Below are 23,571 nucleotides of genomic sequence, written 5' to 3'. Positions count from 1 at the left end.
CTGGACCAATGGTCTGACTTGGTACAAGGCAATTTCGTATATTCAAAAAAACCAACTGCCATTACAGGGGAGAAGGTAACTATAGACTAGAAGTTGCAGGTGGAAGGCCCACATATTATACTTTGAAACAAAAATTCCCAATTTGATCACAGGAAATTTAGTGCAGATTGATTGATTGGTTGGTTTGTTGGTTGGTTTGTTTGTTTAAGCAAGCAAGCAAGCAAGCAATCAAATATATTTCCACTGGTCAATCTAGACCACAACTCTTCCTTTGAGAGACACAAACTGCTTCAAAGAGAAAGAAGCAGAAATCTTAGAGAGGAGGGGAGGAGTCAATGAGGTTTCTTGCAGGAAGTTCATTTTCCTCTGCTAGAACAGCCTAATGCGTCCAGCCAAATATTCTTGGCTGTACGTGCTTATTGTTTCAAAAATGCATTAGGTAATTCACAGTACATTCAGGAAGTTTGCGGCTATAAAACACTCCTTCCTCTAGATCTCCAGCTGGATTGGGATTGGGAATGAATTGTTCTTGTCTGATAAATATCCCCATTAGTCCACAGGCAAGGACGTAGATGCCAAAAAAAGAGCGAAAGCCTATTGTGAATGACACGTCCTTGTGCTCATCACATCACCTTTCTTTGCCAAAATACCAACTATGAGTCAATAGACTTTTTTTATCCAAGGTGGGCCCTACATGCTCATTCTCAGCTCTATGGGAGTAATTATGTAGACATTTCTTCCTCAGCAAACTGTACTCAGGAAGAAAAAGGAACATGGAAATGAGCACAGATGGATTGAAGCATGTGTGCAATGGAGGAAAATAACAACAAAAAGCAAGTACAAAAAACAATACATGGTGGAAACATCCATCACTTGAAGAGGTTTTATTAGTCCTGATCCAAAAAGAGAGTCTTGGTCATGATGTCACTTCCACATCAATGGTTCCTATTTACCAAGAAGTGTCCTTGTTTTTCCTTTGGGCAAGGTCGGGGATGGGGTGGGGATGCATTTCAATATTTAAAAAATATTGTTAGTGTCGGTGGCTGAAGTTGTCTTTCTTCAGATATTGGCTCTGTAAAAGTTAAATCTCTGAGTGGAGGATGGACACCCCTAGAACGCATGCATGGAAGTGCACATGGGCACGCACATATGTTCAGGTGGCAGTCCTGCACACCCAACTGGCCTGGCCTGCTTAAAACTCACTGGACACAACCAGGGTTTAAGGAAAGGTGGAGGATTGTAGCCATTAGATGGAGAACTGCAGTCATTTCACATACTTGGACTCATTTTGAACTGCTGATAACATTTTATTTGTTTGTTTGTTTGTTTATACATTTCTATCCCGCTAATCCTGTGAAGTAGGTTAGGCTGCGAGAGAAGTGACTGGCCCAGAGTCACCCAGCTAGGTTCATAGCTGAGTGGGGATTTGAACTCGGGTCTCCCCGGTCCTAGTCCAGCACTCTAACCACTACACCACACTGGCCCTCATCATCATAAGGAAATTACAGTGTTCTTCCAGTTTAACTATCTTTAACAGAAAAAAAATCCTCTAAAGTGAAGAACAAACTATAGCATATAAATAAATACTGCATACAGCAGAAATGCCATGAAGAGTTGCCATGTAGCTGGGGAACTCCAGACAGCAGTCCTTGGTGTTGGAATAGGGCTGGGATGTTACCAATCTATAAGAGAGTATTTTTCTTTTCAACTCAGAAAGGTATAACCTTATGGTATTGCATGTATTATAGTTCTAGGATTGCAGTTCTAGAGTATTTTATTCCGGCCTACAGTCGGTCCTTTCCATTAAATGGAAAGCAGAAGACAGGACTGGGACATGCATGGGGCCAATGCGAATGTAGCTGTCACATCTGCCTAAGGCCATCTTTGGTATGAAAGTCCTCTTTGAAATTTGCTGTGGGAGGTAATTTTAGTTCACAGATATTTGCACAACATTGCACAATCATTTCTTATTAAAGCTGTCACGAGTCCAACCTCCTACTGAAAGCGGAACTATTAAGCAACTCTATGAGAAAAGAATGTTCTATGGGTCCCATTCACAAATTTGTTTCTTGTGTTCTTCAGTATCACTGCCAGTTCAGATGGCCAGAAACTAAGCAATGGTTTGCGTGCTATGGCAGGGATATGTAAAGGCACGGTACCACTGAGATGATAAAAGATTACAGAACAAAGGAAATGGGAGCATGAGATCAGTATTCTCATTTTTAGTTCCCAGCTCAACATATCATTTGCCAAACCACAAAACAACAGCAAGTTTTAAAAACCACAATATTAATATTTCAGAGAGGGTAAATACATCCTCGCAAAATGTAACTCAAAAAAGACGAGTGAGTTTTGTTTGGTTTTAACAGGATTGTAATAATGCAAGCCCTTACTTTTAATTATTATATTCTCAGCAAAATTATGTTGCTCTGTATGGGAAGACATTTAAGCTTCTCTATAGAGAAGTATTAAGAAAACAACTAACAAAGCAATCCTATCCCCAACTTACAGCCACTGCCAGGGACAGGACTGCCCCTAAGGCTTCTGGTGCTGGTGGAACACAAAGGTGTGAAGTAATCAAGGCCAGGGAACACACACCAGCATAGTGCCACTTTTGTGCTCCGAGTAGCTATGCTGCTGGTAGAACCCTACCCTAGTGCAGTGGCTCCCAACCAGGTTTCCTACAGATTTTGCTGAACTACAACTGCCAGCACCCCCAGCCACAATAAGTTGGAACCCTGGTTGGGAACCACTGCTCTCGTGGATCACCACTAACCCAAGGGTCAAATGATTGCAGAGCAATAGCATGGCAAGAGAGGAGTGGAATCCTATGTTCTGCTCACTCAGAATGGGTGCAAGGCTAGTAAGTAGGAGCATGACCAAAGGAAGTGTTGGGAGGAGGAGTTGGAATCTTAGGCTCCCTCGGAGCTTATTCCCACCCTCTGTAATGGCATAGAGGTGGTATAAATGAAAACATTCCTATTAAAGTCAATAAACAATCCAAAATGACTTATCCCCACCCATACAACCACAATGGAAAATAGAAGTTGACTGCTCTGCAGCTAATCACATCACTACAGGTATACAGAACCCAGCTAGGGGATTGTGTGATCTCATGTATTGGAGCATTGGGCTGTGTGAGCTTGGTGATAGTGTAAGTTGGTGAAAGGGTATTTTTGTATAACCAAGAAACAGCCAAAGCTCATAACAAACTGGGCAGGGCATGTTGCTAATACTAGGACCTTTCACATGACTATCTGCAGGTGGGCTGAAGGGTTAAAGTGCTCCTATCCCCATAGCAATACATGAGGAGAACTTCTGTTTGAGTGAGCAAACTGAGGAAACACAGGTTTAAGCCAGGCATTGTTCAAACTGGGAGCTGCAAACATAAAGTTTCCTCCAAGACCTCCATGCCGGCCCAGCATGCTTTGCCTACCAGTAGACTGGTAAGCCTCATTACATCAGCAGCTGCCCTCTGATTGGCCATGAAGAAGCAGGAGGTGGATCCAGCCCTACTGAAGCAGCTGCATAGACTGGACCATAGGGTGTGCTTTGCCGAGTGGCACATCCATGATTGGTAGCCACTGTAACCACAGTTCTCTGTTGTTTCCATGGCTGCTGTGTCTCGATGGCCTAATTAAAAGGGGTAAGTGGATTCACACAACCAGAAAAGCAAGGTCCTCTCTTTTCCTGCTTCGGTTGAGAGCAGTGTACAAAAGCTGGGTTACCCTGCTTTAAGCAACATGAGTTGAAGGGAGTTCACACAATCATGCAAGAGGATAACCCAGCTTCTATCCTGATTTTTATTATTGTCCCTCTTGTCTTCTTAGAACCATTACAGGCCCCCTGCCTCGGGACTTCAGGCACAAACATCCACTAGGAATCCACTGCTGCAATTACAAGATACACCACATAGGTAGGTAGGAGAGCCCTTATTCAAAGTGGAGCTTCCAAACATCCTCCACCCTTCACCCTCAGGGATGAGCAGAATACTCAAACCCATGGCCAAATCCCTCTCACTGTGCAACATGGGTATAGGCAAAACTAGGGTGGACAGCCAGGGCGTGTGCCCTAGGCGCTACTGGGGGTGGGGGCGGGTGCCAGTGCTATGCTGCCCCCCACCACCTCCCAAATTCGTGGATTTTTAAAAAATATATATTTAAAATTTTCCTGTAGCCCCTTTGGGGGGCTTCCAAAGGCTGAAGGGGCAGGGTCTGCAAAGGTTCCCCCTCCCCCCTGCCCTCCTCTTAGATCACCGCCACAGCCCATCCCAGACTGATTTTTTCCCCTAGCTTTTAAAGTTTTTATTGGTTTTTATAACATAACAATCTCATTACATCCAATTAAACAAATGTTGACTTCCAGCTCGCCAATCTGTGTGAATCACTAATTATACAATTCAACCATTGCTATAGTAATTCAAAACATATATCCTATACCTTACAAACTCGATTTTACTCTACTCAACCTGCTATTATTACTAAATTTCAAACCCTGCTGAAAAATCAATATTAGGAAAATAGTTCTTTAAGTATGGTAAGAATGGTTTCCAATCTTCTTTAAAACATTCCAGGTTTTCATCCCTTATCAGTACTGTAAGTTTTGCCATCTCAGCATATTCCAAAGTTTTTATCAGCCAATCTTCTTTTGAGGGCATTTCATTGTTCTTTCATTTCTGCGCATATACTATTCTAGCCTCCGTGGCTGCATACATAAAGATTGTTAAATTCCTTCTGGAAAACTCTCCTTGCGTTATTCCCAGCAGGAAGGATTCTGGTTTCTTAGGAAATGTCATTTAAAAAATTTTCTTCAACTAATTATATATCATATCCCAGAAAGCCTTTGCCTTCCCGCAAAACCACCACATATGAAAAAAAGTTCCTTCACATTGTCCACATTTCCAGCATTTGTTTGGAACATTTTTATATATTAATGCTAATTTTTTGGGTGTCAAATACCACCTGTACATCATCTTATAATAATTTTGTTTTAAGGTATAACATGCGGTAAACTTTAAATCCATTTTCCATAATTTTTCCCAAGCTGCCATATCTATATTGTGACCCAGATCTTGAGCCCATTTTATCATAGTCGTTTTAACCACTTCATCTCTTGTCTCCTCCAAAAGCAACAACTTATACATCTTAGAAACTAATTTTTATCATTTTCACACAGCTCCTTCTCAAATCGCGACATTTGATCCTCAAATCCAGCTTTAAGATCCTTCTTATAAATTTCATTTAACTGATGGTAGTGAAACCAGTTACTAACCAGATTTTGTACTTCAGTTAGGTTTTTTAACTTACAGCCCTTTTCTTGGAAACATAACAAATCCCTATAGGTACCCCAATGAGGTTGCATATTTATCTCTTTGCGTGCTAAAGCTTCAATTGGAGATAGCCATAATGGAGTTTTAAATTCCAACCATTTTTTATATTTTACCCACACTCTCATTAGACTCCTTCTCACATAGTGATTAAGAAAATATTTATGCACTTTAGTTTTATCATACCACAGATATGAATGCCATCCAAACCTTCTATCACATCCCAGACTGATTTTCAGGCCAGTTTGGGCCTACAAAGATCAGAGCGGTGGCCATTTTGGAGATTACCGCACATGCTCAAAAGGCCTCTGCGAGGCCTGGCAAGGCATAGGATCTCACAGGGACCATTTGAGCATGTGTGGCAGCCATTTTTAACATTAAAAAAAGGCTGCTGAAAACAAAAATGGCCTCTGATAGACCCAAGTCTAGATTTTTCCCTGATCTAGGGAGTCAGAAGAATGCAAAGTTGGCAAGGGACCCAAGCATTTAAAAAACAGATATAAATGGCACAAAAGTAAGTGGACAAAACATCCCTTTAAAATACAATGTTGGTTTAATACCTTGTAAGTTGGCAAAACTGAAGGGTGGGGGGAGAGGCAAGGAATAAAATGGAAATATTCACTTGCATGCTGTTTAATTCTCTATACAGAGCTCTATCTTTATCTGCCTATTTGTCAAGCGATCTGATTATAAGGTTTGTGGGATTTCAAACTTGGAAAGTGCCTGCCTTTAACTTGTGTGGGGCTTTAAAAAAACAAAACCTGTTGTAAGAATTCACACCCAGAAACGTTGCATTTGCAATGTATTGCCATCCCTGTGTTGTGCAGTCTTACCATACTGAAAAATGGCTTGTCTTTTGAAATAAGTGGTTAACGTGCTGCAAATTATTTCCTTCAATTTAGCTGAGTTGTACATGGGTTTCTATTGCCTGTGCTCATCCCAAGTAGATTTGCTTAAGTTTCCTTGCCTTCTAAAAAAAAGTTTTATCTTAGAATGTCTCTCCCTTTTTACTTTGAACACAATTGTCTTTAAAAGACAAACTGAATAGTCATGCTGTGATTCTGATTGACTAGTGTATTTGATAAACTAGACATAAAGTTCACTGTCCAGTCTGCCTGTTGCCTGCCTCCGTATTGAACAAGGGAGGTGTAACTTATCCAAGGTGCCATATTTATGTGCCTACTTGGTTCATTTATGGCAGAGCTCACTTTTGAAAGGGTTGTAATGCTATGAAGGTGGCTGGTGTCCTCCATGCAATACACACTATCACAGGCCATATGCTCTTACTACCTTAGTATCTGTCACAGCAACAGATAGGAAATCGAATATGTGTGCAATAGAATTGGGTTTTTTGGTTTGTTTTTACCTTTAGACCCAGCAACTTGAGGGGATGGGGCAGGAGCAACCTTTTACCAAACCTTTGCAGTGTGGCAGAGACAGAAAATTGGTAGATTATTGTTATAAATTCTCTCTCTCTCTCTTTCTCTCTCTCTCTCTCTCACACACACTCACACACACACACACACCATTTTTCTGATTCAAATATCACACTGTTTTGCTGGTCTGTGGCTAGTTGCAACTTCCACTTTCTTCCTGATCAGGCTGCTGGATCCAAGCCTATTGTAAGCTGCTGGATAATTTCAGATTGTTTGGGGCCCCTAGGATTTCCCATTGCAACCATCTCCCTTTAAGGCAAAGGCTGTTTGGACAGAAAAAAATTCTGAATTTCTTGGAGGCAGCAACCTGTAGTGAGGTGTGCTGAGGGGGCAGAGCATTTGCTAAAGAGAGCTTTCACTGCTTAGCTCTATGGAGGCATGCCCAGCACATGGATGTGCTGAGTTTCCTTGAGAAGGCAACTGGCACATATGTGCCACATGTGTGGTTGTATGTGTGTATGCATGCATTTGTGTGTTGCTTACAACCGGTTTCTCCTGAAAGTGTCTGAACTTGTATTTTTGAGCTGATATTATGGTAAGGTTATCTGAAAGATCGGTGTCAGATGTTTGGACAGGGGCGCAAATTCAGTTCTTGCCCTAGGCGCTATTTTCCCTAGATACACCCCTGAACATGGAGAATCCAAGTATTGGATGAACAAACCTCCTTTACTCTACAGGTCATAGCAGGGTCTCCCAGGCAGGATAAGTATACCGGTTACAGAAGGGTGGGGCTGCTATCTCCACATGCAGCTACGCTCCTGCCAATGCATCAGTTAAAACAAAGGGGAGCATGGTCACCTTTGCAGGAGCACACCGTACATTCCACTACACTTATGAGTACCGCTAATCCAACACTTCCTTCTTGTGGGATATACGGCAAGGCATATGGAGCAGAATTGTCCCTGAAGGCAGAGTTCCAGTGCAGATCCCTGCTAGGGCTGAGTGGATATTGTCTGAACCACCCCATTCTCTCCCCTAACAGACCCTGTGGGAACCATCAGTGAGAGAGGGGTATGCAGAATGGTAAAGTGGCGACACCTGTTCTTAGTCAATGAGCACCCAGTCACACAACAACATCTGCTCCACATTACTTATTCTACTTGTTTGCCTTTCTTCAGGCAACCCTCCAGGACCCACCAAAGCACAGATCTTTCCCACCCCCATACCATAAGCTAGACCTATAGTGGCCATGACAGTGGGAAGTCAGCTGTTTCTCTGTGGGGTGTCTGCCTTTAGCCTCCCAGGGCTTTTGTGTCTTTTCAGAGGGCATGAGAGACAACAGCACCCAGCAACAGCACCCAGCAAGGAGAGAGACACTGGTAGAGAAAGCTGTACCCATTACATGGTTTGCTCTAGAGAGGCCTGTGTCATCAGGCTCCTACAAGAACAGACGGGTTAGAAACCCCATTTGTACGTGCTGCTTGCAGAATTCACTTCATGACTGGTCTTGTTAAATAATCATGACAATGGCATCTGCTCTGTTTCTGTTGTTGCAGACAGGGAACCCCTGTCTTGTTACCTCGGTTGCCTTCCTGACGGGTCACAAACAGTGATGGAGGTTGGACTATAAAACCCATGTTCCCCAGGCAAAGGAGTTGCAGCCCAACATCTGGGGACCCAGAACTGGGAACCCCTGATTGAGATCATGAGTGGGGGAAGGGAGGAGGTCCCAACAGCAGAATGACCCCTGACTCAATGACCCCGGGTGAACTAAGCCAAGCAGAGCTGCGTGAAGTAGAGGTGATAACAAGGTCTCTGCTGGGTGAATAACCCAACAGACACTGGCAATCAACCAAATGGACAGGGAGGGCTGAAAAGATAGGATTAGGAATATTGGGTCAGTCAATTGCAAAGGAGGCCATTGTTCCATTTATTAATGCACTGCCTCAGTGCTGTGTGTACATAGCGGCACTTCTGTGTAGCAGGCAGCAGTACTGAACTCTGGAACTAGGTGGCCAGAATTGGCTTATGGCCCATTTGACTCACGAGTATACCCTTTAGGTTCTGGCAACCCTGCTCTGGAAGTCTTGTATACTGAGCCTGTGCCATTCAGTTAAACTACAGTTCCACGAAGAACCATTTTAGTCCTGGCCTAAAAGGCTGGGTCCCTGGGTACCAAGCACTGGGCAGAGGAGGAGAAGTGTTATGGTCTGGGCCCTTGGGAGACTAGAAAGGTCTGTGAGGAGTCTGTCACTGGTCTGTTCATGTGGCTGCATAGTCAGAGAATTGCACTGTAGTGTGCAAGAACTGGGTCCTTGCACTGCAGCTCCAAGGACCTATTTCTTAAAACGTGGTTGCTGGCAGAACAAAGTTTTGCTTTGCCTTATGGAACTAACTTCAGTGCCCATGTAGTATTTTCCACTGAGGTTCTAGACAGCTCCTCATGCTGGCCCCCTATTAACTTCCTTTTATGGATGGCAATTCCAGGGGTGCTGAGGGTGTAACACCTGAAAACTTGGGTTTGATTCCAGATATCATTGTGCATGTGACTCTGCAGCTGATTGACCACTGTGTTATGTTATAAGAACATAAGAACAGCCCTGCAGGATCAGGCCCAAGGACCATCTAGTCCAGCATCCTGTTTCACACAGTGGCCCACCAGAGAGGAGAGCTGGTCTTGTGGTAGCAAGCATGACGCGTCTCCTTAGCTAAGCAGGGTCTGCCCTGGTAGCATATGAATGGGAGACTTGATGTGTGAAAACTGTAAGATATTCCCCTTAGGGGATGGAGCCACTCTGGGAAGAGCATCTAGGTTCCAAGTTCCCTCCTTGGCAGCATCAAGATAGGGCTGAGAGAGACTCCTGCCTGCAACCTTAGAGTCTGTGAAGACAATACTTAGTTAGATAGATCACTGGTCCGACTCGGTATATGCCACTGGGAGCCTACAGGCAGGAGTTGAGGGCATGCCCTCTCTCCTGCTGTTACTCCCCTGCAACTGGAGGCTGGAGGTGGCCTATAGCCCTCCAACTAGTAGCTGTTGATAGACCTCTCCTCCATGAAGTTATCCAAACCTCTCTTAAAACCATCCAGGTTGTTGGCTGTCACCACATCTTGTGGCAGAGAATTCCACAAGTTGATTATGTGTTGTGTGAAAAAGTACTTCTGTTTGCTGGTCTTAAATTTCCTGGCAATCAATTTCATGGGATGGCCCCTGGTTCTAGTGTTATGTGAAATGAAGAAATATTTCTCTCTATCCACTTTCTCCACACCATGCATGATTTTATAGACCTCTATCATGTCTCCCTACAGTCTTTTTTCTAAACTAAAACGACCCAGGTATTGTAGCCTTGCCTCATAAGGAAGGTGCTCTATGCCCCTGGTCATCTTGGTTGCCCTCTTCTGCACCTTTTTCTTCTTTAGATGTGGTGACCAGAATTGTATGCAGTACTCCAAGTGTGGCCACACCATCATTTTGTATAAGGGCATTATAATATTAGCAGTTTTATTTTCAATCCCCTTCCTAATGATCCCTAGCATAGAATTGGCCTTTTTCAAAGCTGCCGCATATTGAGTTGACACTTTCAACAAGCTGTCCGCCATGACCCCAAGATCCCTCTCCTGGTCAGTCACTGATAGCTCAGATCCCATCAGCTTATATATGAAGCTGGGGTTTTTCATCCCAATGTGCATCACTTTACACTTGCCAACATTGAACTGCATTTCCCATTTTGTTGCCCTCTCCCCCAGTTTGGAGAGATCCTTTTGGAGCTCCTCACAATCTGTTTTGGATTTCACTACCCTAAATAGTTTGGTGTCATCTGCAAATTTGGCCACCTCACTGCTTACCCCAACTTCTAGATCATTATGGCAATGTTATTCTTAGTCTCTGTAGCTGGACCCGTGTTGTAGAAATTAGAATGTCAGATCAGGACTTGGGGAGGCCCAAGTTCAAATCTCCATACAGCACTGAAACTTAATGGGTGATCTTGGACCTCTCTCAGCCTAACCTATCTTATTGTGAGGATAATATGGGGGTGCGTGACACATATGCCGCACTGGATATATAGAACAGTGGGCTAAAACTGAAACAAAAATAGTGTCCTATTCATCCACTGTAAACAATATGGGATTTGAATTGATTGATTGATTGATTGCTTAAGTGCTGTCAAGTCAGTGTTGACTCTTAGCGACCACTTAGATAGATTATCTCCAGGATGATCTGTCTTCAACTTGGCCTTTAAGGTCCCTCAGTGGTGCATTCATTGCTGTCGTAATCAAGTCCGTCCACCTTGCAGCTGGTCATCCTCTTTCTCTCTCTCTTTCAACTTTTCCCAGCTTTATGGACTTCTCAAGGGAGCTGGGTTTTCACATAATGTGTCTGAAGTATGATAGTTTGAGCTTGGTCATTTGTGCCTCAAGTGAAAATTCTGGGTTGATTTGTTTTATGATTCATTTGTTTGTTTTCCTGGCTGCCCATGGTATCCTCAAAAGTCTTCTCCAGCACCAAAGTTCAAAAGCGTCAATACTTTTTCTATCTTGTTTCTTCAAAGTCCAGCTTTTGCATCCATAGAGTGTCACGGGACTTGAATTACTCTCATATAGGAACACAGGAAGCTGCCATATACTGAGTCAGACCATAGGTCCATCTAGCTCAGTATTTTCTAAACACACTGGCAGCGGCTTCTCCAAGGTTGCAGGCAAGAATCTCTCTCAGCCCTATCTTGGAGATGCCAGGGAGGGAACTTGGAACCTAGATGCTCTTTCCAGAGTGGCTCCATCCCCTGAGGGGAATATCTTAGTTTTCATACATCAAGTATCCCATTCATATGCAACCAGGGCAGACCCTGCTTAGCTAAGGGGACAAGTCATGCTTGCTACCACAACACCAGCTCTCCTCTCCTGAAGTTAACAATATAAATTGTTAAATTGAGAGATATAAATTGTTAACTTCAGTGGGATTAACTTTAGCACAACTGGCACAAATGCTTTTGTAGTTTCATTTCTTTTAGAGGTGCTACAAGACTGTAAGACGTACATTCACCTACTGTGATGAAAAATTATGATGCAATTTTAACTTTGTTGTTAGGGAATACAGATATTTTCACTCAATGCTGTATGGCTGTTGTGGGAATCCTTTGCTATACTTGACTCTGTTCCATGCAGATAAACAAGAATAAATAATTCTTATGTAAGAGGAACTCCTAACTGTCCCTCAGTACTTAGCAGAATATCCCAACACTGCTTTCAGGTGCAGGCCCTTGCTTTATCAGTGCTTGCCATTAAACCTTCTGCTAACCTGCCCATGAGAAGCTATAGAAATGTCTGGAACACATTAATGATAACAACTGAGTTGGCAAATGCACTCAGTCACTTTGTTAAAGTACATAATTCCCCTTCTGAGCTCTTCTGAGGGGTCCATGTGATGTGGTTACTGCCTCCATGCCGTGTCCAAGCAACCGCAGAACGCCTGCTTCAGTTACTGCCACAAAATGGACTTTGTAGACAAATGGATAACAGGCAAATGTTCCCTTTGGTTTTAAAGTTGATAACCTATCTAGAACTATTAATTTTACTTGCCGTAAGAAAGCAGAGGCCCTCAGCAAAACTCTGAAAGGATTTTGAAAGGATTTCCATATGGAAGTTTGAGAACTTTTTACATATTATTCTGGAAGTGCATAGCTGTAATTTCTTTCCTGTGGCATTGTCATCATAATGAAGCGACATGCAACTATGTACATTGCTCTGACACGCATAGCACACAGAGAGGCGAGTCTCATGATCAGTGAATCTCTCCTTTAGGGGGTTTGCGGGGAGAGCGGGCTTAGTCAGCTCTCCCAGCAAATGATCGGAAGGGAAGCCCTGGGAGGCTGGATCGGCCGCCCACACGACTGCTGGCTCTGTCACGGAGCTGGCAGGGGCTGTGGGGATTGGGGGCCGTGCAGCCCCCGGAAGTTCCAGGATGCCCCTAGGGATGTGCATGGTCCTGAGCAGTCCAGACCAGCACCGAAGGGGGGCCTGCATTTTAGGGCGGGGAGGGCTTGTTTACCCCTCCCGCCTCTTTGCCCCCGCCAGTGGCCGTAATCTATGGTAAAATTGGGGCGCTGGAAACCAGCTGCCCCAGCCGCCGCCGCTTCCACCGCCCCCCCCCCCCCGTGAGCAGATTAGAGAAGGAAAGGCTACTGCCGCCCTGCCGCCCTGTCGCCCCGCCACCCGCCACCCCCCCACGAGTGCTCACCAAGTTTAAAGAAATTAGAGAGGAGCTCGCGAACAGAGCTCCTCTCTTATCGAAGCCTCCGGCCCAACTGGGGCTTTGGGCGCGCGCGCACGCGCGCTAGAGCTCTTTATTCGCTAGAGCTTTTGCCGGAGGCCCGGTCTACCTGCCGGGAAGAAGCCGGGTAGACCGGGCCTCCGGCGATCGGAGGCCCGGCGGGTAGACTGGGCCTCCGATCGCCGGAGGCCCGGTCTACCCGGCTTCTTCCCGGCGGGTAGACCGGGCCTCCGGCAAAAGCTCTAGCGGATAAAGAGCTCTAGCGCGCGTGCGCGCGCGCCCAAAGCCCCAGTTGGGCCGGAGGCTTCGATAAGAGAGGAGCTCTGTTCGCGAGCTCCTCTCTAATTTCTTTAAACTTGGTGAGCACTCGTGGGGGGGGTGGCGGGTGGCGGGGCGGCGGGGCGGCAGTAGCCTTTCCTTCTCTAATCTGCTCACGGGGGGGGCGGTGGAAGCGGCGGCGGCTGGGGCAGCTGGTTTCCAGCGCCCCAATTTTACCATAGATTACGGCCTCTGACGGGGGCAAAGAGGCGGGAGGGGTAAGCAAGCCCTCCCGCCCTTAAAGTGAGACCCCCCCCACCCGGACCCGGACCGGCCCAGTCCAAACCGGTCCGGCAGTTCGGAGGCCATTAGAATGGCCTCCAGACCGGTTCGGACACACCCCTAGATGCCCCACACAAGCGCACGGGGCATCCTGGTTTCAGCCTCCTGGCTGGGATCTCCTCATGAGCCGCGCCACAGCAATACACGATCAAAAAGATGGGGTTAGCAGAGCACTCGCTCCACTAACCTCGGCTAAGGGGAAGGGGGAATTAGGAGGGTTTGCTGCCGGGAGCCGCGTGGCTCCCGTGGCAGCAGACAACCCACCAAAAGCAGGCTAGGCTCCCTTAGCCCGCTTTTTGCTGGTCGTGAGCATCTCCTCAGAGTGTTTCTCAAGATGGGCTGGGAGAAGTGCACTACTGTGTTTGAATGTCTTATAAATGGCCAAGGCTCAGGTTTTTCCCTAAAACGTCTTTGGAGGAGGCAGTATATAAGAAAATTTTAATAAGTAAATAAAAATAAAATAAATGTTGGTCATGAACCACTAGGTTTCTTGAAAGGGAAGTGTGGAGTTGTAAGTACAAATCCAGGTGTAGTTACTTCAGCCTGAAGCTGAAGATTCCTGTGGAGCAGGTTGGAGTATCTTGGTAAGGTTGTTTAGAGTTTCATTCATTCATTTATGTGGAGCTGAAAGGATCTTTTCTTACCAACAGTGGTTGACAGGATGATAAAAAATGCTCAAAGTAGTCCCATTGAAATTAAAAGGAAAAAAGTTAGGCATTGCTTAACTTGTCCTTTTAAATTCAATGGGATTACTTTGAGCAATTTTCCTCATGCCAGTAAGTTTAATGGGACTACTAATCACTTCAGTAATTTTCCTCCTTAGGACAGCCAAATACTGTAGGTGTAGATTGTCACTGTGCTTATCTTATTTACATAGGATTGTCATATCTTGAGGGACAACTGTACATCTTCTATTTCGCAGCCAGGTGGCCTGTTTACATATTTCTAACTTGTTTCTCCTGTACCCTTGTCTATCTATTGAGGCTCTCTCCTGAGGATTACACTTCATGCAACTGATGAAGTAGACTGCAGTCCACAAAAGCTTATCTTACGATAAATGTGTTAGGCATTGCGCCAGATGCCTCTTTATTGTTGCTGCTGTTACAGACTAACATGGCCAGCCCTCTGGAAGTGGTGGTGTAGGTGTGCACATATTTGCATGTGTGGCATCCAATGGGTAATTACCAGGCAGGCAGGCAAGTACGTGTGTGTCTGTGTGTGTGTGTGTGTGTGTGTGTGTGTGTGCACGCACATGCACAGATACTCACATACACTCCTTGAGATAGCAGTTGCTCTTGGGATGAATGATGAATGGAAGAGAGGTAATTTCTACATACAAAGCGGAGCAAATCACCTTTGTGATCACAGACCTACTACTGGCAAAATAGTTCAACAGAGACAAGCTGGCTGGGCAGTTTTGACAACATGGAATCATTGTGCCAGAGAATAATGCCACTGAAGTTTTTGTCAAGTTTTGCTAACATAAAGTGGCACAGAAAATGCCATCATGAGTGAAGATATGGTGGGACTTCACTCCTTGCTTTTTTTTAGTGGCCAAGGACTGCTGTGGCTGCTAGAGAAGATATGCAGACTTGGTATTTTGCAACAAAAGGCTTCATCATGGTCTCTGTTGTGTGGAACCCAGGAAGCTTAGGAACATAGGAAGTTGCCATATACTGGGTCAGACCAGTGGTCTATCTAGCTCAGTATTGTCTTCACAGCCTGGCAGTGGCTTCTCAACGGTTGCAGGCAGGAATCTCCCTCAGCCCTATCTTGGAGAAGCCAGGGAAGGAACTTGGAATCTAGATGCTTTTCCCAGAGCGGCTCCATCCCCTGAGGGGAATATCTTACAATGCTCACACATCAAGTCTCCCATTCATATGCAACCAGGGCAGACCCTGCTTAGCTAAGGGGGCAAGTCATGCTTGTTACCACAAGACCAAATCTCCTTGAGGCAAGAAAGCTGTGTGTTAATCATTGTGAGGTAGAAAGGAAACTCTATGGAAGTCTTCTATTAACAGCAGGATGGAATTGGCCAGCTGCAGAGAGCCTTGTTTTCTTTAAATGCACGAGGCTGGGCCAAACCTTTTAACCTCCCAGCACCCCATGGTTCCTGGAAAAAGACATTTGGTCTAGAAGCTAAATTGCTGGGTGTAGCCTAAAGCAGCTCTCAGATCGCGCTGAAACAAACAGAATATAAGATAACATTTTTATTCTGCAGCGCACTGCCCTTTCATAGTGGTTTATGAGAGTAAATCTCGGCTACATGTTATTCCTCTATATACTCTGTTTTCGATGTATACGTGGCTAACACAGAGTACTCCAAAAGGCAGTAATCAAAATAATGGTTTCTCTATCTTTGGTAGCTTAGCTATCCTCCTTATCAATGCCTTTCAATAATACGGTGGCATCTTTTGTCCATATGATATTTGATGGCTAAGCTGTTAGAGACCTGGTGTATATTTCTGTGTCTGACAGTGCTGTGAAGGCACACAATTCAACAGCTGGCACAGAAGTTGACATTCTGAGACTTTGGGTGTTTTGAATTGTTTTTTTTTTTTTTTTAATGACTAAGTTTCTAGCCAGCATGGACACAGTGAATGCTTGAAAATGTCTAATGAAATCTTTGAACCAGAGGGCAGATGACCAGGAATTTCAGTGGAGGGGGGACACTTCAGCACCATGCACAGCTCCCTGCCCCTCCCCATGGCGAGCAGGAGCAAAATGAAAAAGTGAGAAATAATAATGAAGAAGAAAATATATGCACATGTGCTTAGTGTATGAGAGTTATTCGTGGCCCAGAATCCTGTTCATCTTGGTGTACAGTTCTCTTTTTTTTTTAGCACAGAGCTCAGTGGCAGAGCTAAGGCCTCTCCTCCACTGCTCAATCTCTCCTGGGATTGTAACAGAATTCAAAGGAGAGTTCAGATGCCACTCTAATGTTCCCTGAGTAGGAATCTAAGAGTTGATTCCAACAGGATATAAGAGAGTGACTTGTACAAAAACACTGCTCATGTACAAAGTCTGTGAGCTGTAACATGTGAATATCTAACCATGTGACGGCGTTTTTGCTCCATGGATAATTGCAGCATGCCATTTTTTGGAATGCAACTTAACGGCCAGAAGAAGTAGCCCTTAGCAAGGTTTACTTCAAGCCTTGAAGGTACTTTACAGCAATACAACATTGCACTATTGTACAAGAAGTCATGCTTTACCATTTCAAGTCGAACCTTTTGGGACTGAAGTCCAGACAACCCCATACCAAACAGGTGGACCAGGAAATAGAACACTGCACATCCCTATTTTGAATTTATTTATTTTACATTTTATATCCCTCTCTTCCTCCAAGGAGCCCAGAGCGGTGTACTACATACTTAGGTTTCTCCTCACAACAACCCTGTGAAGTAGGTTAGGCTGAGAGAGAAGTGACTGGCCCAGAGTCACCCAGCTAGCATCATGGCTGAATGGGGATTTGAACTCGGGTCTCCCCAGTCCTAGTCCAGCACTCTAACCACTATACCACGCTGGTTCCATGAATGACACACATGACTAAACCACAGTGGTAAGAGCAGCAGTCCAAAATATTTTACTGCTTGAGGTGAAGGACAATATGACACACACACACACACACACACACACACACACACACACACACTCCACCTGCAGTCAGGTGCTCAGCATTCTCAGGCCATGGTGACACATGAGTCTTAGACTAGGCCACCAAGCCAGGCAATGGCAATGGCAGCAGCGGCATTTCTAGCTCTTTATTTATTTTGTATATTTCTATACTGCTCCAAACTCATCTCTCTGGATGGTTTACAACAAACATAAGACAAATTAAAACAGAAATTAAAACAATTTAAAACCACAAGTTTAAAAGCTTGGGTGAATAAATGTGTCTTGAGACTCTTTAAAAACTGTCAGAGATGGGGAGGCTCTTATTTCAGCAGGGAGCACATTCCAAAGTGCCAGGGCAGCCACAGGGAAGGCCTGTCCCTGAGGGCCATCTACAGTTGCCACCCAAACAAGCCAGTGGCAACTGTAGATGGCCCTCTCCAAATTATTTCGATAGGTGGCGAGGCTCATAGCAAAGAAGACATTCTCTTACCCTTGATCTAAGCTGTTTAGAACTTTATAGGTCATGACTAGGGATGTGCACGAACCGGTGGTTTGGCGAGTTTGAAGGGAGGGTATCTTTAAGGGTGGGGGTGGGGGCTCTTACCCCTCCTGCCGCATTTCCCCTGCCAGCATTGCCTTTTAAAACATTCCAGCGGGGTGGCAGTGTACCTCCTTGCGACCCTGGTGCCTCCTCGGACTGGAAGTGGCCGGAAGTGCCCTGTGCGACGTGCATGCACGCACACCAGGCACTTCCGGTCCAAGGGGGCACCAGGACAGCAAGGAGGTACACTGCCACCTGCCAGACCATCTTAAAAGGCAGAGTATAGAGTGCATTGCAGTAGTCAAGGCTGGGGCTTACCAGCATATGCACTACTGTTCTGAAGTCATTTATCTCAAGAAGTGGATGCAGCTGGTATGTGATGGAATGGGCCTGAACCTCCTATTTTTGTATATAGGTTTTCTGTATTGCTCTTGCTTTGCTTACCCCCTATGTTAAAAAGATGTGCAGGGGTCAAAAGTTCACAGCTCCTGTTCTGCAGTTTGGTTACAGAGGGAGAGGAATTGTACTTGTTTAATTTTGGAGGGAAGAGAAGATTTGATTTGATATGTTTTAAAATAATGGAGGGAACCTGAGTTGTTTTGATTGACTTGTCTGAAAAAAATTGGAGGGAAAAGGAGAATATAAGGAGGCTGCCTTCCCCAGAGTTTTAGTGTGTGCAAGTTGGAGGGCTGAAGAGTTCAGGTGAAAGAGTTCAATGAATTCAAGTTGCTGTCAGAATCAGAGAGAATCAGAGCTGGAGCTTGAAAGAAGAACTGAGAAGAACTTCTGGAAAGAGAGCAGAGGAAATCACTGGGAGAGTTGTGACTCAGTCTGGAGGACCAAATCACTCCTAAAGCAGCTGAATGAACAGTCTGGGCAGGGGCATAGCAAGGTTGTAGTGGGCCCAGAGACAAGATTTTAAAATTGGCCCCCCACCCTCACTGAAGCTCAGCTCATGAAGTAAAGAAATCTTACATGAGGCTGAATAGTGGTAACAAAAAGCATAGTAAAAACCTATGTGCCACAATAGAACATCATCCTAAATTATTTTTTTAAAGGTTTTGTAAATTGTGGGCGATGCAAGTCATTTAATGGTACTAGAGAAAGACATGCTGTTCTGGTAGCTACAGGTCTTAACACTCGCATCAATTTCAGAGGATGAATACCATTGAAGGAAGCCTGGGCGGGTGCGCGGCTGGGGGAGTCAGTCATGTGACTTGCCTCTGGGGGGCCCCCCAAGGCAGTGGGCCCCCAGACAACTGTCTCCCCTTGCCCTGTTATAATTACACCCCTGAGTCTGGGATTGAACCCCCAGAACTAGGAAGGCAGCGCAGGACCTGAGGCTGAGCAAGAGACAAGCCAGGCTTGCTGCAGAAGCTGACTAGGGGTGACTGCAAGAGAACTCTTGGTAAGGACTCTTGAGTTAAGGCCCAGTATTAGCACAGGATAGATTGGATGCATTTTCCTCATATTTTATTTATTCCTTGTGCTCATATGGTTGCTGTTTTGTACTAAATTTTCCAAAATAATTATTGTTTTGAATTGAACTATTTTCAAGTAAAGTTTTCTTGTTTGGAAGTTAAAAATTTGTAGTTTCTGTCTGTTTCCCCACCGCATGCTTAGAAGCCTTTCCACCCTACCTAACTCTAAATGAGACAGAGGTTTGGAAGGCTGTTTTAGTAGACACAGCCAGAAAAAACACAAAAGTCTACTTGGTGGCAGCGGTGAAGCTTAAGATCATGAGTGATGAGTCTAGTTGGGACTGGGCTCCAAGACAGGATATTTGCTAAGGCCAAAAGAGAGATGTCCTGTGGTCACTGGATGGTACATCTTGTGCTAATTGTGTGGGTCCATCTACACTACAAGTTCACATGGGTCTTATACCAGTTTGTCATGGCTTTCCCCAAAGAATCCCACGAGTCATAGTTTGGTGAGGGTGCTCAAAGAAGTGCTGCCATAGATTATGAACTTCCTTCCCTCACAGAACTGCAGTTTGGCAGAATTCTGTGTGTAGATAGAATGCTGTTAAGCCATTTTAAATCTGTACCGTAGACACCTTCTGTGGGTCTTCAACCACTTGTATCTTGTATGAAATCAGAAGAGGTCTTTATTGCTACCAACCCCATCTCTTGTTCTCTAAAACTAACCCATTAAAAAGAAGAATTTGGTTTCATCCTGGGACAACCTGAGGAAACCATGATCAGGCAACTCTTCTTGCAGATTGAATACTCCTATCCACTTTTTAAAAAGTGACTGCTGTATGATAAAAACAACAAGAACGACCTTTTTTTTAAAAAAAGGCAGCTTGTCTGATCCATTTCCATGCAAACGGTACCTACATGTGAAGTCCTGAAATATTTGGTAACCCCAGGCAGCACATCTGAGCAAAGCACAGGCTGTTTTGTAGCACAGGCCTGTACAACACAAAGATGTGTTTTACCACTCCATACAATGCTAACATCAGGAAATCATTAACTTTATCACAGTCAGTCTCTCTTCTGGCCTTTTAATAGACACAACAAGTGCTGACTGCCAGGAGAATATACAGTACCTGTCAATATCTCTATTTCTTTAGTTCTATTACTGCACTTTATTGCAGAATGCATAGGACAACACAATATGGATCATGCATGATTTGGGTAGAATGTTTTAAGTATGGAGATCTGGCCTCAGTGTGTGGAGGTTTAGAAAGAATAGATGACTTTCATGTCCCAGACCTATCGTTCCAAATGCAATACTGGAAGGTCAGAAGACAACACAACTATATATTGCTTTTCTATGCCAGCTTAATTATCAAGAGCCTAGTATGTAAACAGTAGCCCTCAGGACTATTGTTTCAAAGCTTTGTTCATTTGGCTTTAGCTTGACAAGATCTTTTCAATGAAAAAGTTATCAATGTGTTTTATAGAAAAAGAATATGAAGAAGATGGTTCCCTGTCCCCAAAGGGCTCACAATCTAAAAAGAAATACAAACACAAGGTAAACATCAGCAACAGCCATTGGAGGGATGCTGTTATTGTATTGACAACAACAGTATTGGCAGACCAAAGAATACTTACATAACATAGTAGAACTGTGACACTAACTCCTATGGCACTCAACACAAGTGTGTGCCATATCCTCATATTGACAAACATCATCCATAGCCACAACAAGGCAGAAAGCACCAATCACCATTGTTCTCCCTACTATGAGAAAGAGGGAGGCTGGAATTTCAGGTACATTACTCTGGGTATCATTAAAGGGTAGCAAGTGGCGAGTTCTCATTTATTAACCATCCTCATTTGGATGTTCCTCTGAATATCAGATGCTGGGATCAAACAGCAAGATGATGAAGGCATCAACTTTGTGCCCTGCTTGTAAACTTCCCAGAGACATCTGACTGTCCACTTCTGGAAACAGTATGCTGGGCTAACATAAGAACAGCCCTGCTGGATCAGGCCCAAGGCCCATCTAGTCCAGCATCCTGTTTCGCACAGTGGCCCACCAGATGCCGCAGGAAGCCTACAGGCAGGCGTTGAGGGCGTGCCCTCCCTTCTGCTGTTACTCCCCTGCAACTGGTACTCAGAGGCATCCTGCCTTTGAGGCTGGAGGTGGCCTATAGCCCTCCGATTAGTAGCCAATGATAGACCTCTCCTCCATAACCTTTGCTCTGATGCAGTAGGGCTGTTCTTAGTCCCACTTCAGGTGACCTCCTGAAGTCACAAGACTGGAGCAGCCCCCTCTGTCAATGGCAACTGTTTCCTCCCATCTTGCCTTGTGGCACAGGAAAGCAATACCAATATCCTGGAAACATGGATCCTCTGATGGCATCATGAAGTATAAGCAGCTGAAAGTACAACCAAAGGTAAGCCCCGCACACCACAACTAGCAGTTGAAAGGTAAGTCCCCAGGAACTCACACCCTTAGAGAGGCACCCTCAGACCCATGGACACAGCCATCACACACTGACCCACCACCCATACAGAGCAAAGTGAGTACAGAAGCCCCAGTCACCAAAGCCTGAAAAGGAAGCAGTGGTGGCGGATCAGGTCCACACAATGCTAGAAGCTGTACTATTGTCACCAACATTATGAAAGCTGCTTTCTGAGACTTGCCAGCTGAAGCATGGGGTAAGAATACATAAATATAGACAGACAGACACACACCTACCAAGGTCACTCTATAAAGGGAGAATCCAGCTGTGACAGCAGCAGCATTTGTTGCTATCTTCGGACCACGGTAAGACTGCATGTGGGAGTCACGAGATTAGGGAAAGGAGAAATTTGTTGGCCGGCGGGGGGTGGGGCAGGGGGATCGACACTGTACAGGCTTGAGGGCAACAAAAACATCTATACATTCCAGACTGGCCAGTGAGGTCCTCCAGGGATATTGTCTGGCCAGGTCCCATGCACCCCCATGGGTCCCTCACACCATCCTCATGGTGGTCATATTGCCTCCCCACCTGTCAGGCCACCAGTTACCCTCCAAGGCTGTGTGCTGCATGACACAGAATGCTGCCTCTCCAGGCCACCCATCCATTCTCAAGTTGCATGGCTTTTGTGGCCTACGTTAAAGTTCAACCCCAGCACAGACACTGGGAACAGCAGTAGTACAAATCCAGCTCCTCACCTTCTGCTCATTACAGTGGTCCTTCTGCTCTGCAGCAGCAACAGCACACCCCTGTTGCCAAAAGGACAGCTGGCAAGACAAACCCAGAAGATGAGCCTTTTTTGGCCACCCATCCTTTTGGTCTCATTTTAATGGTTTTTGAGAATACTTAATTTCATCTTAGATGAGAAGTGCCAGGAGCCCAGGACTCAAGCCAGAGAAGCATTTCCTCCCAACTGAAAATTCTGCCTCCAAATGCCCCATATATCCAGATGAGCTGTGGTTACTTGAGGGTGGAAAGCAGGCTGCACATGCCCAGAGGCATTTCCTTTCTCCTTATGACATGTACCATGGCTGAACTCTTGCCTTCACAATGTGTTCCATATCCTTGCCGAGCTGTGGCTCAGATTAAGCTCTCATTATAGCTCCAAGCTCCATGGTGCTAGGCTACCCATAGGAGTACAGGGATTGGTTTTTATAACAGATCCAGTGCTCTGCCCATTGCTAACTTTCTGTCCCAGAACAGAGCTTACAAAGAGCCCCCTTAGGAAGCATCCTATGAGTCTTTCTGCATTGAGGGCTTTCAGCTTTTTAACACATTCCTCCTTTTTAGAAATATGACTTTGGTTCACTTTCCTTCCTTGCCTCCTGCAACATTCTGCTTGTTATAGATTTAGCAGCTGGAGCCAATTGGATTTGTTTGATTTTTCTGTTGACGGTTATTAGGTACAGGAAGTGCCAGAAGGGATTTGCCTTGAGTTCAAAAATCCATTCCCATTACAGCCACTGGGTCTTTAATTATAGATTGTGTGCTGCTTCTGGTTTGCTGTGCTGTTTTGTCTTTTCAAAAAACAAGAAGGTCAGAGAGATGTACTTTGTTCCTTTCAGACAGTTTGCAAACCTTCAGCAAGCACCGGGTTGCTCTGTTTGCACCCCATTTTACTGTGGGGATTGAACAGCTTGCTAAAATAGTTCATATCCTTGGATAGGTGTTGCAAGGCTCAAAGTATATGCATACTAAAAGCCAATATACATCAAAGGCAGCTGATGACAGAGACAGTTTCCAGTCACGTTAAACAATCTGATTTCTAAGGGGCACTTAACTGTAGGCAAGGCACAGTAGCCATCCTAGGGCTGTCCTTTGCCGGCAGTTTTCCCAACCTGAATATCCATGATAGTTTCCATGCCTCTTCACATCTGTACTGTACTGTACTGTACTGGGAAAGACTCCAGCTACTAGGGCAGCTGCAAT

The sequence above is a fragment of the Hemicordylus capensis genome, chromosome 2 (assembly GCF_027244095.1).
Source record: "Hemicordylus capensis ecotype Gifberg chromosome 2, rHemCap1.1.pri, whole genome shotgun sequence".
Taxonomy (NCBI): domain Eukaryota; kingdom Metazoa; phylum Chordata; class Lepidosauria; order Squamata; family Cordylidae; genus Hemicordylus; species Hemicordylus capensis.
The sequence above is the reverse complement of the archived record's forward strand: the minus strand, read 5'-3'. Positions refer to the sequence as shown.